At 39.3% G+C, this 23,216-nt stretch overlaps 1 pseudogene; it reads right to left on the bottom strand.

Moving 5' to 3' along the window:
• Positions 1-15,095: 15,095 nt before the first annotated feature.
• LOC140938904 (uncharacterized) lies at positions 15,096-16,026 on the bottom strand (annotated as a pseudogene).
• Positions 16,027-23,216: the final 7,190 nt, after the last annotated feature.

Genomic DNA, 23,216 nt, shown 5'->3' with positions numbered 1-23,216 from the left:
AAAGTCAACGTGCAAAGATGGAAGCAGCCAAGAGAGCAGGGAAGATGGCTTATTTTGTGTTAGATAAACTGGTTATTAGAGACAGACCTAATGTCGAGGACAGCTAAGTTATTTATTTCTTACTGCTATTTCCCCCTTGTTTTTTTTCATCTTTTTTTTTTTAATTTTGTTTTCCCCCACATTGAAAATGTCTGTCTTTCCGGAATTTTCATTTCCCTTTAACGACCTTGATGACGCCGACTTCAACCCAGTAATTTATGAAATGCAAAATGGTCCTGTTCGCTATGATGCTGATAGATTGGCTAGTTTAAGTTTCAATCCTTTACTTCACAATATTAGAACAAATCTAGCTCGTTCATTTGACCTTGACCCTGATACCAATCTCAGGGATTTATTTAGCGATGACTGTGAATATTTTATTGAAGATCAATTTAATGAGATGCTATCTAGTGAAGATTCGCGTATTTGTGACAGCTTTTCTCTACTGCATCTAAACATTCGTAGCCTACAATGTAATGCTAGCAAATTAACGGATCTTTTATCTAACGTAAATTTAAAATTCTCTTTGATTGGTATTTCCGAAACTTGGCTAAATGATTCGTCGTCGTCAGTCGACATCGACGGTTACAGTTTTGTTCATAAAAGTAGGGAAAATAGATCCGGTGATGGAGTTGGTCTGTATGTTTCTAGCAATTTGAATTTTAAATTTCGATGCGATCTTGATTTTTCGTTGCCAAACGTCGCAGAATCTTTGTTTATTGAAATTGTTAAGCCCCAGGGAAAGAACATTGTTGCTGGTGTGATTTACAGGCCGCCAAACCAAAACGTTGATGAATTTTTAACAATGAGTGAGCTATTAAGTAAGATTTCAAAAGAAAATAAGGTATGTTATTTAATGGGTGACTTTAACTTAAATCTATTGAACCACCAATGTCTTTCCGTTACTGGTGAATTTTTAGATGCGCTATATTCAAATATGTTCTTTCCATTGATTACGCGCCCTACAAGAATAACTTGTCATTCGGCAACTTTAATTGACAACATTTTCGTCAACCAATTTTTCGATAGATCCAGGAGTGGCCTGTTTTTCACTGATATTTCTGACCATCTGCCTATACTTTCTATTCATTTGGACACCTCAATCTCAGCATCTAATGAGACTGTTTTTGTTCGAGATGTAAATCAAGTCAACAAAACTAAGTTTCTATCGCACTTGGAGAGAATTGACTGGTCTCAGTATGCCACTCTTGATGATCCAAATAACGCCTATAACAGCTTTTTTAAACAATACTCTACGGCATATGACTCATGTTTTCCTTTAAAAAAAACTAAGGCGAGCAATTACCGTTTGAGAAAGCTTTGGTTATCGAAAGGACTTCTGAAGTCGATAAGAACGAAAAATAAGTTATGTAGACAGTATCTCACTAATCAATCTTTGCATTATAAAATTCGTTATAAAAATTACAAAAACAAATTGAATCACTCATTAAGAATCGCTAAACGTATATATTACGAAAAGAAAATCGATGCTTCTAAATCAAATGCCAAAGCTACATGGAGAGTTCTAAACGAAATTATTAAGACAAAAAAGAAAGCGTTTAAAATCAATTCCATCTTTAAAGTTGACAACCAAGAAATTACGGATCCAGTAGACATCGCTAATAGATTCTGTAGTTATTTTTCTAATATCGGACCTAATCTAGCCAAAGAAATTCATTCGTCTGTCTCTCACCGCAGTTTTCTCTCTGGTCACTTTTGTCAATCGGTGTTTTTTGATCCAGTGACTCCAAATGAGCTATTAGAAATTTCCAACGCTTTTCGACCAGGTAAGGCAGCTGGCCATGATAGAATTCCCATTTCCATCATAAAAAAGTCAATTCAAATTATAGCCGTTCCTTTAGCTCATATAATCAATTTATCTATCTCTCATGGCATTGTTCCCGACCATATGAAAATTGCTCGCGTGATACCACTCTTTAAAGCCGGTGATCGATCACTCTTTACGAACTATAGACCGATCTCGATTCTCCCTAGCTTTTCTAAGTTTCTTGAAAAGGTTGTTTATAACCGTCTTTATAATTTCACTCATCATGGGTTGGGAGGATTCAGTGGGCTCATAAATGGACTGATAGCGGCTGCCATCGGCGCCCTTAGTATGCTGATGTCCGAGCCCACTGCAGAAAGCTATGTAAAGAGGACATGTATGTTTGTCCTCTCAATCGCGACATTTACATTTACAATTATTTAAGTAAACTAGAAATTCTATGTGATAATCAATTTGGCTTCAGGAAAAATCATTCAACTTTGTTAGCATTGATTGACCTATACGAAAAAATCTCCCTTGCTCTTGATCGCAATGAACATGCCGTTGGCGTTTTCCTTGATCTTTCTAAGGCCTTTGATACCGTCGATCATAATATTCTGCTTGACAAACTCGAACTCTATGGTATACGCGGCGTGGCTCTGGACTGGGTTAGAAGCTACCTCTCCAACAGGTTGCAATTCGTTCAATTTAACGGTCAATGCTCCTCTCCTCGAACTATCTGCTGTGGTGTCCCCCAGGGATCTATTTTGGGCCCCTTGTTTTTCTTGCTCTATATTAATGATTTAAATAATGTATCGACGCTCGTCGAGCTGATTTTATTCGCTGATGATACCAATTTATTTATGTCCCATAAAGATCCTGTCTTCCTGGCAGCCTCACTCAATTCCGAACTTAATAAATTATCCACTTGGTTTAAGGCAAACAAACTCTCCTTAAACCTAAAGAAAACAAACTTTATGTTATTTAAGCCTAGACAGAAAAGGTATAATTTTCCAATGCAAGTATGCATAAACGAACAGAGAATCGAACAGGTTAAGGAAACGGTCTTCCTCGGTGTAGTCCTTGATGAACATCTCTCTTGGAAACCGCACATTTCTCAAGTAGCTCGTAAAATCTCGAAATCAATAGGTGTCATTAATAGAGCAAGATTTTTTCTACCTAAACCGTGTCTAAAAACTCTTTATTATTGTTTAGTTTATCCTTATCTTCTTTATTGTATTATTGTCTGGGGATCTACGTACAAAACCAATCTTCGCCGTCTTGTCTCTTTGCAAAAGCGAGTTATCAGAATTATTTCTAAATCAACTTTCGATTCTCATTCAGACCCTATTTTCAAAGAATTAGAGCTACTAAAACTTTCCGATATTAGACAGCTAGAATTAGGTAAACTTATGTTTTCTCTTAACCATTCTCTTTTGCCTTCAAAGTTCAACAATTATTTTTCTTTAAACAAACAAGTCCATAGCTATGCCACTAGACACGCGAACGATTTTCACCTTCCCTTTTGTAGAACAAACCTTCGTAAATTTTCTGTCAGTTTCCAAGGACCTACTTATTATAACTCTATAGAAAATGATATTAAAGAATCTAATTCTCTCCACTTATTCAAAACGAAATTGAAAAAAAAATTATATATGAATTATTAGTTATAAATCTTGTAGTAAATAGTTATATTTCTTCCATGTCTGATATTATTTTCATACTTATTGTTACTTGTACCATACCTTATATTTTGTCAACTCAGTCTATGTAATTAGTTAATTTATACTTGCCTTCATTTATTTTGCTTTCAATCCTGGCCTTACCGTTACTGTTAACTTTATTTTTACTCTGAGGGAGCCCAATGTCTATAAGCCTCATGGTTTCTTTTTGGGGTTCCTCGCCACTTTCATTTGCTTTTGTGTAACTGTCTTGTTTTATCGTTATTTGTATTTTGTGGTAAATCAAATAAAGTTACAGTTACTAAGTTACAGTTACGTAATTGTAAGGGTGTCGGGGTGACTTGTTGGCCACCAAGCTGTGAATGATTTCGTCATTTTATAGACATGAACGTACTTAGCCTTTTAGCGCATGGTAGAGAGAGAGTGCTCGTATTAGCTGGACACCTTTTCTAGGATAATGTTCTGAAAGAGCCCTTAATGTGCGCACCAGCGGGTGTCCGTAATAGCAAGGTAACAGGCGACAAAAATTGATCTCACTGCAAACACACGTACTTCGTTTAACTTTAAAAGAAAAGAAAATTCCAACTTCAACTTCAACTTCAACTTTATTTAAATTTGAAAATATAGCAAAAGATACATTGGGACTGGCCTGCAGTTAGCGAGGCTAAAGTGAAAAAATCCCAGCAAATCAAACAATCATTGACTCCCCGCACCACCCTGGGTAGGGAAGAAGCTGGAAAGGGGAGATCTCATTTCGTGATAAGATCGAAAAATTCTACGCTATTAAATGACTAAGCGCTCAACTGACAGGTTTAGATTCTTGAATGAAATGCTGACAACCTCAATAGATGAGGTCAAACGGGAGTGAAGTGTAACTTACCACGTCATCCGGAAAAACTGAATTCTGATGATTCTGAACTTGGGCCGCTTCGGTGAGAAATAATATACTAAAAACTTAGGGGGAGAAACAAAGAAACCAAAAAAAGACATGAATCTTAGAGAAGCTCTAGAAACCGCGAGCTGGGGTAGGGTTAGGGGGGAAGGGAGAGGTTACTGAACTAATAGCTGAGAATTGGTTACTGTTGGAACCGTCAGCGTAAAAAGTCTCTTTACTAAACTGACGGCTGTAGATTTGTGACGCATAATGAATCGACTCTTCTAACACCAATGTTGAAGAAACAACTTGAGCGTTTAAGCGCTTAAACGCTCTAGTATCACGTCCAAGAAAGCCAAATGTAGTTATGGTATCGTATCTCCACTAGTAGCTAAGAAAACGTCTCACCGGTTTGGAGGGGCCACGGGTTTCTTGTGCTTTGGTCGAGAAATCTATTCTTTTAGTCTTTTCTCTCTCTCTCTCTCTTGTTTTCCTGTCATACGAAAAAAAAAGGTAGGTTTACTCAAGGTTGGCTGTGTATCAGGGCACGGTCGGTTAAGAATCATTGCCATATATGCAACTCGATGATATTTTTTGCAGGAAAGAGAAAGGCAATCGCCATATGAAAAAAAAAAACAAAACAAAAAGGAAAAAGTTTAATAATGAAAACAAGGTGAGAAAGAAGCGAAACGATAGACTACCTGTGTTCGTGTTTCCCCACGCATCGCAAATGCACCGGCAAAGGCTATGGTCACTGCTTTCAATGGGGGAGATTGTAATCTGAAACCCGCGCCAACGCCCATACCATGAACTGGGCCTGTTTCGGCCACATTATTTTTTAGGCCGCTGCATCAGTTTTTTGTCAATCAAAAGCTAAGTTGTTGTCGAGTGTTTTGTTTTCTTTTTGATTTTCTATTTTTGGCCAGGAACAGCTGATCTCTACTGAACTTTATTTCGCGCGCGTAAAACAGCGACGCTGCCCACAAACGTAAACCGAGCGTTTGGTACGCTAAGCAATACAACAACGTTTATTTCGCAGTACCATTTACATAGATGGTGTTGCATAAAAAAAGAAAAGAAAAATAGTAAAACAGATTTATAAAAAGGTTAACAACTAGATAGAAAGAAATCATCAAAATGAATAACGGAAAATCAACTGCAACAATAATTTGCGAACTCTTAATTCAGTTTCTTCTCTGGAATCCCCCCAAAATGAAATAGTCTCGTTTTTTACGAACGAATGGGTCTACATTAGTGAAAAGAAACAATGTTTTAATTCACATGTTGTATTGAGATTAGTAAAGATCAGGTGTTCAAAAGTGATATCACTGGCAAAGAGTTTTTCTCTTGCGTGGCTGTGGAGACTCCGGCAATCAAAGATGAAGCGCAATTCGCTCTCAATATGGTTAGATGAACAATGATGACATATTCTAACGTTTTCGGGAATTTTGGGGACGCAGTGTCTACCAGTTTCAATTCTTAAATCATGGTTACCTGATCTGCATTTTGCACGGATTGTCTGTGTTGCAAATTTTTAATTAGATCAATCTGAACAGAAGCGTCTCGAGTCATTTTAAAAGAAGAGTAAAATTGGCGTTTCTAATTAGTAGAATTTCAATAACAGAGTTCATGAAGGATTGTTTTTTTTCTAAGCAGCATGCCCTTTTCACAACTTTTCAGTCCACGAAACACCACGAAAAGGCTCACACCCCTATTTTGACTCCACTCCCCATCCCCCCTCCCCCCAAAAAACAACCACAACAAAACAAAACAAAAAATACGGGAAGTGACTGACCAGAAGCGCGTCTTCAAAGGCCAAGCTCTTTTTTGGGGATCTTGTTTTTCAAGCCGTTGGCTTCAACTTTGTTTCCGCCTTTATAACATGTACATTAAACATTAACGACCGAAATTGGATATCTAAACCAGCCCGCGTCATCTTGAAAATACCAACGCATTTTTTCACCCATCTTTTCAAACTCTCGCTTAGCCTCACCTCTCGAAAACGATCCAGACGCGAACTTTAGTTTCCTCTCTACATTTTCCACAGTTTCTCAGCCACTTTCCTACTGGAAGGCAAGCACTAGAGCCTTTCAAAAGTTGCCAAAACGGGGTCACTTTTCAAGGTCGCTTACTCTTTCACAAACATACCCCCGCTGACAAGCTCGATGGCAGGCACACTTAACTTAATTTGCTCTTGCTCTTTCTTTAGGGTGATCTGTTGAAATTTTTCACCGTTCAAGGGCGAATTGCTTAGAATTTTCACCGTCTTGAAATCTTATTTTGGTGATAATTGACAAACATCACTCTTGTAAGGGTGAATCCTTTCAAGTTTTTATATTTACCTTAGTTATTGCGGTTATTGTATTTGGAAATCTGCGAGGATGGTTTTTCGTCTCAATTCACCCTTCCTCTTTAGGGTGATTCGTTGACATTTTTCACCGTTTAATGGTGAATTGCTTAAAATTTTTTTTACCATGTTGAGATCTTATTTTGGTGAAAATGGACAAAAAATCACTCTTGTAAGGGTGAGTCCTTTCAAATTTTGATATTTACTTTAATGATTGGGGTTATTCTATCTGGAAATCTGCAAGGGTGTTTTTTCGACACAATTCATCTTTCAGTGTATACAGTGCTTTCTAAATTTTCTTATGGCAAAATAAAGTTGGAAAGGGTGTCGGGTTGATATTTCAGGCTCGTTCTTAGGTCATTTTCATAAAATTTGAAGATATGAAACTTCGTTAGGCGCCATCTTAGATTTTTTCAAATAGGTTAGTCTATGAATTTGGTGGAAATTTCAATTTTTTTGAGTCTATTTTTTTCAGTTTAGACCAGGAATATATTTTGGCGATGTTTTACAGGATTTAAAAGGTCATCTATGCCATTTAAAGACATTTTTTTTCGGCCACCATCTTTTTTCCAAAGGTGTGAGACTATGATTTTATGTAAAAATTTCAATTCTTTAAAAGATTCTCATATGGTCAAATTGATGATGGCAATAATGTTTGGGTGATTGTTTAGAGCGGTGGCAAAAACATTTACAGTCTAGCGGATTTGCCCCCTTTTTATATTTATTTGTCCCCCTTCAAGTGTTTATATGCCCTCATGTGTGTTGATATGCCCTCATGCGTGTCGATATGACCTCCTCTTGTTTGTCGATTTGCTCTCTTTTGTATGTTGATTCGCTCTCTTTTGTTTTGTTTAGTTATTAGGAGTGAAGAGAGGCTGTTAATGTTTTTTTTTTAATAACTTAGCCTAAGGCCTACAGTTACATATCGGGAGCATGTGCCGAACCCTACTGGCTGTGGCGTCCTATCTCAACAATGATTAACAACGGGCAGGAGCCACGGATGATGGTCAGCCAACCTCCTTCAAACTTTTACCGTTTGTTTTCTATCCGATAAGATTGTGATGGGTGATATTATTGGAAATATGAAAGAAATCGCATCCAAAGTTTTTGCGTCATTTTAGAAGGCTGAGAGAGGAAAACATGAAATTAAAAATTAAAATGGTACTTTTTCTTGCTTTGCATTGTTCTCCTGAAATTGTATGATGCATACGTACTTGTATGTATTTTAAGAACTTATTTCTACAATGACATGGTATTTACGCAAAAACGGGTTGCTCTGGAACCTTTCAAAACAATACCACTGAATTGCCTCAAGAGGATAAACGCGATTTTAGTCAATTTTAAAGCCTAATTTTTCCAAGGTTGGGCATTTTAATGATAAACCGGTTTGGTAATATTTTCTAGGAAGGTCTTTTGAGGCCTATTCTGCTTATAAGTTCAAATTTCGGGTAACGCGCATCCAAAAATTCAAGAAATGAGATTTATTTCTAAAAGAAATAAATGGTTTTATGCTTAATGTGACTGATCATTATTGTATTTCTCCAGCTACCAGCAAAGGAGGGTTTCCTGTCATCCGGGTGATTTGTCACGAAAGTGTCATTTATGTCACGGGTCATGTAGGTCACAGAAGCGAGGCACAAGGCCTCCTTCCTCGCATTACAAGACAGTCAGAAACATTTTTGATGGCGACCGGATTTAGATGCAGGATGCTTGCGATTTATCAGTCTCTTTCGCTCTTCTTGGGTCTTACCTACCGAGCATCACCTCTTCTTTGAGATAAGTACTAGATTATTGCCCGATGGCTCACCGCTTACTCTCGGTGCTGTATTGATGTCCACAGTCATGTTCGTGCACATGATCGTCTTGTTGATTGCGGGAATTCATACACGTTGTGGTCGTTTATGCTAATGAAATGCCATTGCTTATTGGTAACATCGAATTTTACATCCGATCGACCATTAATTTTTTATGTTTTCAGTTACACTGGCGTGTATGCTAGCCCGTTCGGTGTGCGTAGCACAGTTTCGTTGTCCCTCAGACCGGTTGTGCCTCGTGTTCTTCAGCTACTTGTATCGCTGGTGCCAACTGGCGCTATATTTGAAATCAGTAACACTCGCCCGATCTTCAGTTGCCTGGAGCTGGGTCTCTTTGTTTATGATCTTGTTTTGTGATTTGGAAAGACACTTTATTTATTTATAATTATTTTGAGTTTACCTTTATGCAATTTGAGCATTTTTGACCTTTGGACGCAGCTTATATGTATAATTAATATTACAGTATTATAAAAATACAAAAAAAAACAACAACAACAGCAACAGCAACAACAAAACAAAGCCAAACAAAACGATGCGTTATTAAACCCTACAGGCTAAAACTTGCAACCATTCTAACAAAGTTACCTCAGAGGTACCGTGTACTGTATCAGCATATCAGGTTTATCGTTTGCTGTTCATATGTCAGTTTTGTCTGCATATTGTGTTTTTATCCTGTTGCATTGTGTATCGTTGTGTTCTGTTGTTTTCCTTTAGTCGCTGTCGGCGACATTCTGTCTGCCAGTGCTTACTTCTGGGCCGTTTTTTTTTTTCAGTGTGAGGCTTTGTTCCTCCACTTGTATTTGAGGCGTTGACCTCATTTTGTTGAGGTTTTGTCCTCATGTTGTATCAAGGCTTTGTCCTTGTTTTTTATATTGAGGCTTCGTCCTCATATTTTATTTTGAGGCTTTGGCCTCGTATTACATTATTTATTATTTTGGCATTTCTAGGGGAGTTTTTTGCGTCGACTTAATGTCTGACAGACTTTCCCTGCCGCATTTTTATTATGTTATATAGTGGATTCGTCCATTATTTTTATTTATTACATTGAGGCTTTGTCCTCATATTCTATTTTGAGGCTTTGGCCTCGTATTATATTGAGGCTTTGTCCTCATATTTTATTTTGAGGCTTCGTCCTCGTATTATATCGAGGCTTTGTCCTCATATTTTATTTTGAGGCTTTGTCCTCATATTTTATATTGAGGTTTCGTCCTCATTATTTTATGTTGAGGCTAGGTTCCTCAGTTTGAGGCTTTGGTCCTCATTGTTCTAGGCCCCTGTTCCTTTGTTTGTACTGCTTATTTGATTTGTTTGCAGTGATATGTGTGTGGTTCTGTTGTTGTATTTTTGTCTAGGGTAACCAGATGCCAATATTATTTGGTTTGAATTTCTATTCACATTTTTTGCCTTTTTTGTCTATTTTTCAGTCTTTATTCATGCAATCCGTTATTTTGGTTTACATGCAGCTACATTAACTTTAATCTCCGGTTTTGTTGGCTCCCCTGTTTTGATATGTGTGGACATTACAGTCCTGCATTTATTGTGATGAGACACTGTTATACGTTGCTTTATGCTTTACTCTCCACGTCACATCAGTGCTTTTAGCTTTGTTGTTTCTGAGGAATTTACGGTTTATTTGTTTTGTTTGGGAGATCCTGATTGATTTATTAATTGGTTACACATTGTTCTTTAATGGTAGCACATTCTGGCTTTTTTAAAGAAGTTGTTTTTATAGTTTTTTCATTTTACTGCAGGTGCTAAGGTATACACATGCAGCTCCCTTTCATGAACGCCTTTTGAATGAAGCCAGTCTTGAGCAGAGTACCAACCAGCTTTATCCAACCATCTTCAGCTTTCCCTTGGCATCTCTCTTAAGACAGTCAATAGCTCTGCATTCTCTTTGGTTCCTCAATTCAGTTCAACATAGTATGCAAGAAATGTTCCAAAGAGTTGTACACATTCTGCTGATCAGTTTTCCAGGAGTTGCATCTCTAGTGTCGGGCTACTCAAGAGCAGCTGCTGCGTCCCTTGGCACGTGGCACCTACGTGTACATCTACTTGGGCAGAACTTTCCTCAGGCAACTTTGGCTTGCTGGGCATTGTGATTGGGTATACATGTAGCTCAAGTGTATAGGACATGTATGTCATTTGATACTTATGTGCAGGACATATGGGCAGTGACATTGTAATATGTAGAATTCTCACCACATGAGTCAGGGTCATTCGGCCATCTTACAGTATATTGATTTTTTCACTTTTAAATTCACCTGTTAGTTTCCTAGGTGATTTCTGCTTACAGTATAGTTTCAAGGTGACTGTGTGAGCAGGGGCCATACAGCCATCTCACAGATTTTCATTTGAATCAGTTACATCAGTGAGTTACGTCAGACTTTTTATTAGTATCATTCAGGGTGACTGTGTGAGCAGGGGCCATACAGCCATCTCACAGATTTTCATTTGAATCAGTTACATCAGTGAGTTTCGTCAGACTTTTTATTAGTATCATTCAGGGTGACTGTGTGAGCAGGGGCCATACAGCCATCTCACAGATTTTCATTTGAATCAGTTACATCAGTGAGTTTCGTCAGACTTTTTATTAGTATCATTCAGGGTGACTGTGTGAGCAGGGGCCATACAGCCATCTCACAGATTTTCATTTGAATCAGTTACATCAGTGAGTTACGTCAGACTTTTTATTAGTATCATTCAGGGTGACTGTGTGAGCAGGGGCCATACGGCCATCGCACAGATTTATTGTAATCAGCTACATCAGTTAGCTATTTCAGACTTTTGATAAGTATAATTTTGCATGACTGTGTGAGCAGGGGCCATACAGCCATATCACAGATTTCCAAATTTAATCCGTCCATTATGTCACTGAGCTATGACAATTTAGAGTAAATTGTTATTATTTAAATTCATGTTTACTCTGTGAGCAGGGGCCATACAGCCATCTTACCGATTTCATTTTAATCAGTTACATTAACAAGCTATTTCAGCTTTTTGATAAGGGAGCAGGGGCTATACAGCCAGATCACAGTTTTTTAAATTAAATCATTTCATTATGTCACTGAGCTATGACCATTCAGCCTAAATTGTTATCATTTAAATTCCTGGTGACTGTGTTAGCAGGGGCCATACAGCCATCTTACTGATTAATTTTCACTTCTAATCATTTCAACCTGGTTTAACTTTACAGCTTTTAAACACGTTTGAGCTCCGTATCGATGTGGCATTAGTGAGGCCGATATTATAAGTTGACTGTGTGAGCTGACAGGCTATGCAGCCATTTCCTTTATTCTAGCTACAGTAGCCCATTTCTGTTGGTTACATCAATCCACTTCTGTATCCAAGACTTAGGAAAACGTTACTTAAAACTCATTTGCATATATAGGCCATTTTATTCCCATCTAGTGTCCAGTGCTTAGTGAATAAGTGCAATTTATGATGGCTGTGTGAACAAGGGCCATACAGTTATCTCATTCATTTTCACTTTTAAACTGTTAGTTAACTTAAGTGATTCACACTTTTTAATCTGTATCAGATTCAATGACAGTGTGAGCAAGGGCCATTCAAACTTGTACATTTCTGTTGGTTACACTGATCCATTTCAGTAAGCAGGGCTTGGTAAACAGCCTTACCATTCTATTTCTATATGTTTACGTGCATAACCTCCGCTGAACTAAACTGGTGGAACTAAGCTGTGAGTGCAGTGACAAAGAATGTATACAATGTCCTATTGCTATGGACACACATGAGCCGTTATGGCGCTAGTTGACGCTATTGTTGTAAGGTGTACACGGTTGGATGATTATAATACATGTATATTCATCTCAGCTCTCGCACATTGACCTTTTTTATTTTTAATGTGGTATCTTTCTTACCTTTAACCCCCAGAGGTTTTGTGTGACTGCATTGGTTGGGGGATACGTTCCCAATTTTTCCCATGTGGTTTTTCGGGTTTTCGTATCAGGCGGCGCACACCTTTTTCCATTGTACATTTTGATTTGTAGGTACCAGTAGTTTCTGTTGGCGGTCGTCTTGCTTTGGCCTCGGGTGGGGCGGCCCTTTCACTCGTTCCTTGCTCTGGGCTGTGGCGGGTGTGCCCTCACCTTTGCTGGGATAATGTTCTTATGTATCTGGTTTTCCCAGCTTTATATGCTTTAATGTAATAAACGGCCACTCCCGTGGCCAAAATATCCCATAATGGGTTTGTGATTATTTGTGTCCCAGCAAACAGAGCTCACCCAAAACGAGACTCCGCCAACATCAATAACTTTCGTAATATGTAAAGGAACATGAAGCATAAATGAGATTTATTTCTAAAAGAAATAAATGGTTTTATGCTTAATGTGACTGATCATTATTGTATTTCTCCAGCTACCAGCAAAGGAGGGTTTCCTGTCATCCGGGTGATTTGTCACGAAAGTGTCATTTATGTCACGGGTCATGTAGGTCACAGAAGCGAGGCACAAGGCCTCCTTCCTCGCATTACAAGACAGTCAGAAACATTTTTCCCTCCCTTCCCTCCCGTTAGCTTTATTTTACCCTAGGGAGTGGCGGGTGTGCCCTCACCTTTGCTGGGATAATGTTCTTATGTATCTGGTTTTCCCAGCTTTATATGCTTTAATGTAATAAACGGCCACTCCCGTGGCCAAAATATCCCATAATGGGTTTGTGATTATTTGTGTCCCAGCAAACAGAGCTCACCCAAAACGAGACTCCGCCAACATCAATAACTTTCGTAATATGTAAAGGAACATGAAGCATAAATGAGATTTATTTCTAAAAGAAATAAATGGTTTTATGCTTAATGTGACTGATCATTATTGTATTTCTCCAGCTACCAGCAAAGGAGGGTTTCCTGTCATCCGGGTGATTTGTCACGAAAGTGTCATTTATGTCACGGGTCATGTAGGTCACAGAAGCGAGGCACAAGGCCTCCTTCCTCGCATTACAAGACAGTCAGAAACATTTTTCCCTCCCTTCCCTCCCGTTAGCTTTATTTTACCCTAGGGAGTGGCGGGTGTGCCCTCACCTTTGCTGGGATAATGTTCTTATGTATCTGGTTTTCCCAGCTTTATATGCTTTAATGTAATAAACGGCCACTCCCGTGGCCAAAATATCCCATAATGGGTTTGTGATTATTTGTGTCCCAGCAAACAGAGCTCACCCAAAACGAGACTCCGCCAACATCAATAACTTTCGTAATATGTAAAGGAACATGAAGCATAAAAGCCCTTAAACTACATTTAAATAGTCGCACAATATGTCCAGAATGTCCACAAGATCAATTTTCGACAGTCTTGAAGTGCGCAAACAAGAAATCTTCATGTCTAATCCGAACCCATCTTTGGAAACATTTTCTGGGAATCCTTTTTTGGCTTATTTCGCTAAGTTCAAATTTTGGGTTACGCGCATCCGGGAAAAGCTCAAAGAACCTTTAATTATATTTGAATCGTGGCAAAATATGTTCAGAATGTCGTCAAGCTCGTTTTTAGACAGTTTTCAAGTGCCCAAACAAGAAATGTTCATGTCTAATCTAAACCGACTTTTGGAAATACTTTCTAGGAAAGCCTTTTTGGGCCTCTTTCGATAAGTTCAAATTTTTGATTACGCCCATCCGGAAAAAAAAAAAAACAGAAAAACCTCTGACTACATTTAAATTGTCGGAAAATTTGTTAGAATGTCGCCAAGCTCATTCTTAGACAGTTTGGAAGTCCGCAAACAAAAAGTTTTCATGTTTAATCTAAACCAACTTTTGGTAATATTTTCCAGGAAAGGCTTTTTTGGCCTATTCTGTTAAGTTAAAATTTTGGGTTACACGCATCCAAAAAAAAGAAAAGACCTTAATTAGATTTGAATGGTCGGACAATATGTCCAGGATGTCGACAAGATCAATTTTAGACAGTCTCGAAGTGCGGAAACAAGAAATTTTCATGTTTAAACCGAAACCATTTTTTTAACATTTGAAGAGAAACTCTTTTTGGGCTTAGTAACTAAAAAAAAAACAAGGAAAACCGAGACTGTGGTCTTGGGAGTAAAAACATGGCCAAGTTAATGGCCGGTCTTATTTAAAACTGCAAAATCATCGTATCAATGTTAAAATATGAAAAAATGTTTACGAATTTATACGTCTAGCAAAGGTGAGGGCCAGAAGAAAAAGGCCACGGGTCGCTCCTAAGCGGCCCAGCCCCACCCGATGGCTGTTGGCGGAAAGGAGGACAAAAACACAACGCCTGTTTGTCTCCGAGTACTAGTATCTAAAGTTGTTCCTAAAATCGGAGTTCTAACATAACGAAGAAAAACGCTTGATTTCCAGCGACCTAGTAAGCGAATTTGGGAGTCTGAAAACCCCTTGGCAGATGCACAACTGGCAGCGCCAATGCGAATATTGTGCGCCTTATATAGCTTTGTGTCTAAGTTACAAAATGTAAGTGCTGCCTTAAGTCGCTCAACAAAATAGGATCTAGTAATCGGACGTCCGTCGGGCCAATAAAAAAGGAGGGCCAGAGACTGACCCTCGCACGACTAAAAAGTTTAAGATCAACTGAACTGGATAGCATGACCTTTCAGGTTAGATAAAAATAACAAAAGGTGGCCCAGAATTCTTATGCTTGTAGTTATGCAAATTAAGCTGCAGTGCCTGAATTCGAACCTGAGCATCAACAAGTTGGTCTAGTTGCGAAACATTAATGATATTGGTAGTGTTGCCTCGAGAGGCTGTTAACTCCCCAATGCGGAGAAAAGAAAAAAATGCCAAAGCACATATGGCAGACACGAAACGAGACTGGTAATGTGAAGAAAGGGAATCCTCGAAAGCTCTAATTAAGTTCCGCAATACTGGTAAAGTAATAAGTAACCTGACATCATTAACAGGAGTTAGTTTCCGATAACCCTTTAAAATTTGTATAATAAGTGGGGCCTCAATAGGAGCAGCGACACCAGTAAGTCTATGAACGTGACTAAAGCAGAAATGTAAGTGGTTACAGACGAAGAAGAATAACTCCTAGAGTATAAATGCGCGATAAAAAGGGCTAGTATGGCCGGTTGAAGAGGCAAATTATTAGGCATATCACCTAAATAAGAAGCCGACCAATCTGTAAATAACTTCCAAGGTCGTTTATAAACTGATACAGAAGCGTTACTTAAGCTTGCCTCTAAAAGAGTTCTTGTTATAACTGCCAGTTCTCTGATAACAGATGAGGAGGCACAGCTGTTGGTTCTGGCGCCATGTCCTTGGACACAGACTTGAATTTGGTCACCTGTAAACGAGATAAAGCATCAGCTTTCGTGTTGTGAACGCCTGGGAGATGTACGGCTTTAAATAAGATATTATTTTGCAAACATGATAGAACCAAGGCGCGAAGAAGAACCAACAGCTCCCAATCTTTAGTCGTCTTTCTATTGATGACTTCCGAGAAGGCTTGATTGTCGGTGTGAAAGGTTATACATCTGTTCGCCAGCCAAGTACCCTATATTTTTATACTGAGAACAATAGGACACATTTCTAGCACAATAATATTCTTAGAGGTCCAGGATTGGGGCCACGGACCGTAAAACCAATTCTGACGAAACACGGCTCCACAGCCTAGAGAGCCAGATGCATCAGTATAAAGATGCAAGTGAGGTAATGAAAGCCATTGAAAACCTAAGAAGAATGATTTGCCATTGAAGTGTGTTAAAAATTCTAACCAGAGCTTAAAATAGTCCTTGACTATACGCGTTAATCTAACTAAATGAGTCGGGCGATTGAACCCAACTGTCAAATTAATCATTCGTCTAAGAAAAGTCCTGCCGGGTATGACGACAGAACAAGTGAAGTTCAAAAGACTAATAAGGGATTGTATCTCCTTAAGGGAGACTTTTTTACACTTTATAAATTCATAAATAAGAGTAACACATTTTCTTAGCTTTTCTTCTGGGAGGGAAGCCTCCATTTTGTCAGTGTCTAATTCTATTCCGGCGAAACATAAAACACTACTGGGACCCATTGTCTTTTCAGGGGCCATGGGGACACCCGAGGTTAGGTCACACATCGTTAAAAACCTAAACAGATTATGTTCACAAGCTGAGAAAGTTTTGTCTATGAGAAGGAAATTATCTGAAAGGTGTAAAACACCTGAGATAGCTAACTTAGACTTAGCAATCCACTGCAGAGCGGTTGAAAAGCTTTCCCAAATTTTGCAAGAGGAACTGGCCCCCATCGGCAGGCACTTATCAAAATAGAAGCTGTTCTCCCAACAAAAACCTAACAAATCATAGTCGCATGGATTCATTGGGATCAGACGAAAAGCGTTTTTGACATCTGTCTTAGCTAGGGCACAGCCCCTGCCTGTAAGCCTGATAAGTCTAACCGCATCGTCAATCGAGGCATATTTAACCGTAGAGGCATCGTTAGGAATACAAGAGTTAATAGAATAACCGTGAGGAAAAGATAGGTGGTGAATAAGGCAAAATTCTCCTGGCGTCTTTTTAGGAATTAAACCAAGCGGAGAAATGCGTAATGAAGGAAAAGGTCGTTCTGAAAACGGCCCTGCAATCCAACCTACACTTAATTCTTTTGACAGTTAATCGGCAACGGCTGCAGGCTTCTGAGTAGCGGACAAAAGATTTTTGCAACTGGAGGGTTTGTGGGGCCCTACATAATCTAATAAAAACCCATATTGAAACCCATTTAAAAGATAGTCTTTCAATTTAGTTGGATAGCCATCTAGGTAAAAATGTAATCTATTTACTTTGACTGGTGTTGGTAGTTGGACTGGATGCGACAGTGCGAGAGGTGGCGGCGGTTGGTTTTCCCGACTTGCATTTTTTAGCTGGGTGATCGCCTCCACATTTAAAGTAGGCGTGTTTGAAATTACACCCAAACCTTGGTGAAATTTCCAGCAGAATCCTCGCCCAAAGGGCTGCTTCGATTGTCCGTTAAAGGCGTTACGCGGATTGTTTGAAGATGAAATCTTGGTCATGTGGTGCGCCTTCAACCACAATTCCCAATGCACTTCTAACCAAGGAAAAAGAGATTTTTGACCTAAATGGCGAAAATTTTCATCATAATAACGCCAATGAGCAAGATTTGGCCGCCAAGTCGCGCACTGTCGCACTGTTTTTCATTAATCCGGAAGTGCTGTCCGGAAATCGGATAGTATAGACAGCAACAAAAACCTGAAATGCGGTAGTCCATTGATTGATGCTAGTAATGTGCTTAGAGTTTTGGGCGGCTTCGAGGCTGTCCACAGGCTGGTTGGATCCAGAGGATTTTATCGTGAAGTTATGTTAGAATCGCCTGGCAAGGACGATAGAAGAGTTCCGAGATCTACATATTCGTTGGCCCCTATATAGACAAGATCATACAAAATCCTACAGGATCCTACAGTATCCTAGAGAATCCTATAAGATCGTAAAGGACCCTGTAAGATGGGTATTGGATCTTAGACAAGCATGAAAGCACTCCACAGCACTCTGTAAAATTTTAAACAGTGGAATCATACAAGATCCTACAGGATCTCACAGGATCCTGGACAAATCCTATAAAATCGTTATTAATTTTAGTCAAGATACTATGAGATCTGAGACAAGATTTTGATCGACTGAAAAGCATCCTGTTAATCCTGCTTTGGAATCCTAATCAACTCCAAGAACGTTCCTACAGTATTATATGAAATCCTACAGGATCCTACAGTATCCGAGAGAATAATATAAGATGGTACAAGATACTATGGGATAAGTATGAAATCTTAGACAAACATGAATGGACTCCACAGCACTCTGTAAAATTCTAAAAAAGTGGAATCATACAAGATCTTACAGGACCTCAGCTCACAGGATCCTTGACAAAATCCTATAAAATCGTTACTAATCTTAGCCAAGATAGTATGGGATCTTAGACAAGATTTTGAACGACTCACGATCCTATGGAGTCTTTATTAAATCTGGAGAAGATCCTGTAGGTTAATACACAAGATTCTATGTAATCGAACAAGATCCTACAGGAATTCTATGGAATCTTAATTAGTTCTGGAAAGATCCTACAGTATTATACACAAGATCATATGAAATGCTACAGGATCCAACAGTATCCTAGATAATCCTCTAAGATCGTACAGGTTCCTATGGAATGGTAAGGAAAATGGGATGGAAAATTTTTGCAATCGTACAAGATCCTACAGGAATCCTATGAAATCTTAATCAGCTCTGGAGAAGATCCTACAGTATTATAGACAAGATCATATGAAATCCTACAGAATCCTACAGTATCCTAGAGTTTCTTATAAGATCGTACAGGATCCTCTGGGATGGGTATAGCATGTTAGACAAGCATGAAAGGGGTCCACAGCACTATGGAAAATTTTAAACAGTGGAATTATACAAGATCCTACAGGTTCTCACAGGATCCTAGAAAAAATCCTATACAATCTTTATTTATTTTAGTCAAGAAACTATGGGATCTTAGACAAGATTTTGAAGGACTTAACAGCATCCTGTAAATCTTGCCTATGGAATCCTAAAAAAATCTGGAAAAGATGGTACAGTATTATAGACAAGATCATATGAAATCCTAAAGGATCTTAGAGAATCTTATAAGATCGTACAGGATACTAAACAAAATCCTATGTAATCCTCAACAATTCTAGACAAGATACTATAGCATCTTAGACAAATTGGTAAGAATTTAGTTAACAAATATACAAGTGTTTTTTTGAGCATCTTAATGCAAAGAGAAGGTTTAAGAAAGATCCTATGGAATCCTTGTCAATCTGGACAAGATCCTGTAGGATATTAGACAAGATCCTATGCAATCGTACAAGAATTCTATCGAGTCTTAATCTGTTCTTGAAAAGATCCTACAGTATTATACAGAATATCATATGAAATCGTACAGGATTCTATGGAATGGGTATGCGATCTTAGACAAGCATGAAAGAACTTTACAGCACTCTGAAAAGTTTAAAACAGTGAAATCATAACAAAATCCTATAAAAAAGGTTATTAAGTTCAGTCAAGAAACTATGGGATCTTAAACAGTCGAATCATACAAGATCCTACAGGATCTCACAGGATCCTAGACATAATCATATAAAATCGTTATTAACTTTTAGTCAAGATACTATGGGATCTTAGACAAGATTTTGAACGACTCAACAGCATCCTGTCAATCTTGCCTATGGAATCCCCCCAAAATCTGGAAAAGATGCTACAGCATTATAGACAAGATCATATGAAATCCTACAGGATCCTAGAGAATCCTATAAGATCGTACAGGATTCTATGGAATAGGTATGGGATCTAAGACAAGCATGAAAGAACTCCACAGCACTCTGAAAAATTTGAAACAGTTTAATCGTACAATACCCTATAGGATCTCAAAGGACCCTAGGAAATCCTATAAAATTGTTATTTATTTTAGTCAAGAAACTATGGGATCTTAAACAGTCGAATCATACAAGTTCCTGCAGGATCTCACAGGATCCTATAGAAAATCCTATAACATCGTTATTAACTTTTAGTCAAGATACTATGGGATCTTAGACAAGATCTTGAACGACTCAACAACATCCTGTTAATCTTGGTTATGGAATCCTAAAAATATCTGGAAAAGATGCTACTTTATTATAGACAAGATCATATGAAATCCTACAGGAACCTAGGAAATCCTATAAGATTGTCCAGGATACAAAACAAAATCCTATGGAATCCTTAACAATTCTAGACAAGATGCTATAGCATCTTAGACAAGTTGGTAGGAATTTAGTTAAGAAATATACAAGTGCTTATTTGAGCACCTTAATGCAAAGAGAACGTGTGGCAGCGGAACTGCCACACTGACCTTACAACGAGCCATAAACGTACAAACAACAACTCAGTTTATTCGAAGTATCCACAGAAATGCATTTATACGCACTCTTGACTCATACCACTGACTTTCCTTACAAATAGCTGGTTCAGGAGCGATGAGCAAAGCAGTAATGTGATGATATGATGCGATAATGCGGTAACGAAAACTGAAAGAAAGCGATAAAAACCTAGTATTACAAACAAGAGCGGCGCGAATGAGAAAATACAATGAAAACAAGAACATATCACTCTAAATGAACAGAAAAAACTCACATCTGTGTCCTTATGCCTTGCAACACCTTAGAGAGTCCTTAATCCGTACAAAGTAGAGTCCTTGATACCGTAAACCCTAAAGAAACCTTAATTTAACTGTCTTACTTACTTACTACTAGCATGGTCATCCGGGACCAGGCTCGGTCCAGGCCACCGCAATACAATGAAACGTCGCACAAAACAATGTCACACACAGATATCACGCATGATTCTGCTGCAATATTCCCGGCCCCTAAACGACCGAAAGGGGGTTTACTTGTTATCTTGAACTCCTTCCTGTTCTTCCTTCGGCAAGATTAGGATGAGCTTGTTTACTGGTCTTCTCAGAGTGGTTGCTTGTGTCTTCACGACAACAGATCTGACAAGGCTTTGGCCATCCGGCTCCACTTGCAAGACAAGGGCTAATGACCAGAAGTTACGTGGGACATTCTCTTCTCGAATCAGTACAATATCGCCTTCGACCAGGTTTCGTTGAGGATTTTGGTATTTGCTTCTTTCTTGCATTACTACTAGATATTCCTTCTTCTATCGGGACCAAAATAAATTTGCTAAATTCTGCACTCTTCGCCACCGGCGGAGCATATACACATCATTCTGCTGAAACTTTCCTGGTGGGGGCAATATCACAGTGGACTTGGTTGTCAAGATGTGGTTAGGGGTAAGTGGCTCGAGATCACCTGGCTCGCCAGAGACTGTCGTCAAGGATCTTGAATTAATAATTGCCTCCACTTCACACATGAGTGTTCGGAACGATTCCTCATCCAAGCAGTGGCCATATTCTTCCATTAAGCCAGAAAGCAACTCGTTCCGTGCACCGACGAAATTCGTGCCATTGTCACTCTTCATTTCTCTGACAGTACCACGGCGTCTATGAAGCGCCTGAGTGCTAGAATAAATGAATTTGATTCAAGAGAACTTGCCACCTGAATATGGACTGCTCGACTGACTAAACACGTGAATAGAGCGCCGTATCGTTTTACTTCCTTGCGTCCTTCCTTGATGATGAAGGGTTCGAAGTAGTCGACACCTGTGTAGATTCTTGGGCAGGTAAGCCATGTTCTGTTCATTTGGTCTGCTGTAGTTGCAACGACAGAAGACGCACTTCGATGTTACATGATGCACTGCTGTATTGACTTTGTTGATCGAATACTTCTCACGTAGGCTTTAAATAAAGTGACCACGCCCAGAATGGCCCAACCGTTTATGTGCATGACGGATGAGTAGCGTAGTGACATGGCTTTTCTGTGGCAAGATTGCTGGGTGCTTCGTTTCGTGGGGCAAATCTGCGAACTTGAGCCCACCTCCGACCCTGAGGATACCATTATCTATGAAGGGGTCAAGGCGGTGGTTACAGCTGTTACTCTTTATACTTGCTTTCTTCTGTTTTTGCAGCTTCTCTTTGTGTGAATTATTCTTGTTTGCGATCTCTTTGAGCGCATGAATTTCTTCGCTAAAGGCTGAGGTCTGGACAAACTTTAGAATAGCCAACTCAGCATTTTACTAGGTCTTGCACTGTGAGAGGCCGACAAGTTCCTCCGTGTGTACATGCTTCACTGAGGCCTTGGGTCAATTCAATGGCGGTTTGTTCATCTTCAACGGAACGAAGACAGTCCTCCACGTAGAAGTTTCTGCGGATGGTTTCGGCTAAAGTGGTCCACTTGTTCGTTCAGTGTCTCTTGCCGTCTGTTTCAATGCGAAGTTACAGCAGCTCGGTGAAGAGGCTGCACAAAAAGGTGTACCGTCATCTGATATTCTTGGATGACCGCCTTCAAATATCCTTCTGGCCACCATAGAAACCTAAGGAAATCACAATGTTCATCGGGAACATACACTTGATGAAACATGGATTCTGTCTGCCATGAATGCTATACGATCTTGGCGAAAGCGTGTGAGAACCCCAACTAAGGAATTAGTGAGGTCTGGTCCTTGCAGCAGCTGGCAGTTCAATGATGTACCTTCACACCTGGCACTGCAGTCAAACACTACACGTATTTTGTGGGGCTTCCTAGGATGGTAGATTCCGTGGTGTGGTAGGTACCACACCTTCCCTTGGTTACCTTCTAGACGGTCTTCCGGTATTTTTCTTGCATGTCCTTTCGCTATCATTTCGTTTACGAAGTGCACATAATCGTTCCTGTAGTTCTCATCGCGCAGCATCTTCTTTCTCTGCCACATTGCGCGTTGCAACGCTTGATCCCGATTGTTTGGCATTGTCAGTTGGGACTTTGTAAATGGCAGTGGTATTACATAATGACCGTTATGACGCTGGATACCTTCTTCTATCACAGTCATGAACCTTTTGTCCTCCTGGGAGTAACTGCATTCATCTGGACCGGACTTGTGGTCGTTGAAATCTAATTCAAACATCTGCTGAATAGCTTGGGGCGATACCGTCTCCTTCACCGACTTACTGGGATTTAGAGTGTCCTTTACATGCAAAGGTCCAGTCAAGGTCCAGCCGTGGCGCAATCGCATTGCATAAGGCCCTTCATCACCTCTTGGTATTACTTCTAGAGGTTCCAATGCTGCAGGACAGTTGCTTCCGATTAGCAACCCAGTCTCCAAGTTTGGTATAAACTTGTGGATCCTT

This window comes from Porites lutea, chromosome 5, assembly GCF_958299795.1.
Source record: "Porites lutea chromosome 5, jaPorLute2.1, whole genome shotgun sequence".
NCBI classification, from domain to species: Eukaryota; Metazoa; Cnidaria; class Anthozoa; order Scleractinia; family Poritidae; genus Porites; species Porites lutea.
The sequence above is the reverse complement of the archived record's forward strand: the minus strand, read 5'-3'. Positions and strand labels throughout refer to the sequence as shown.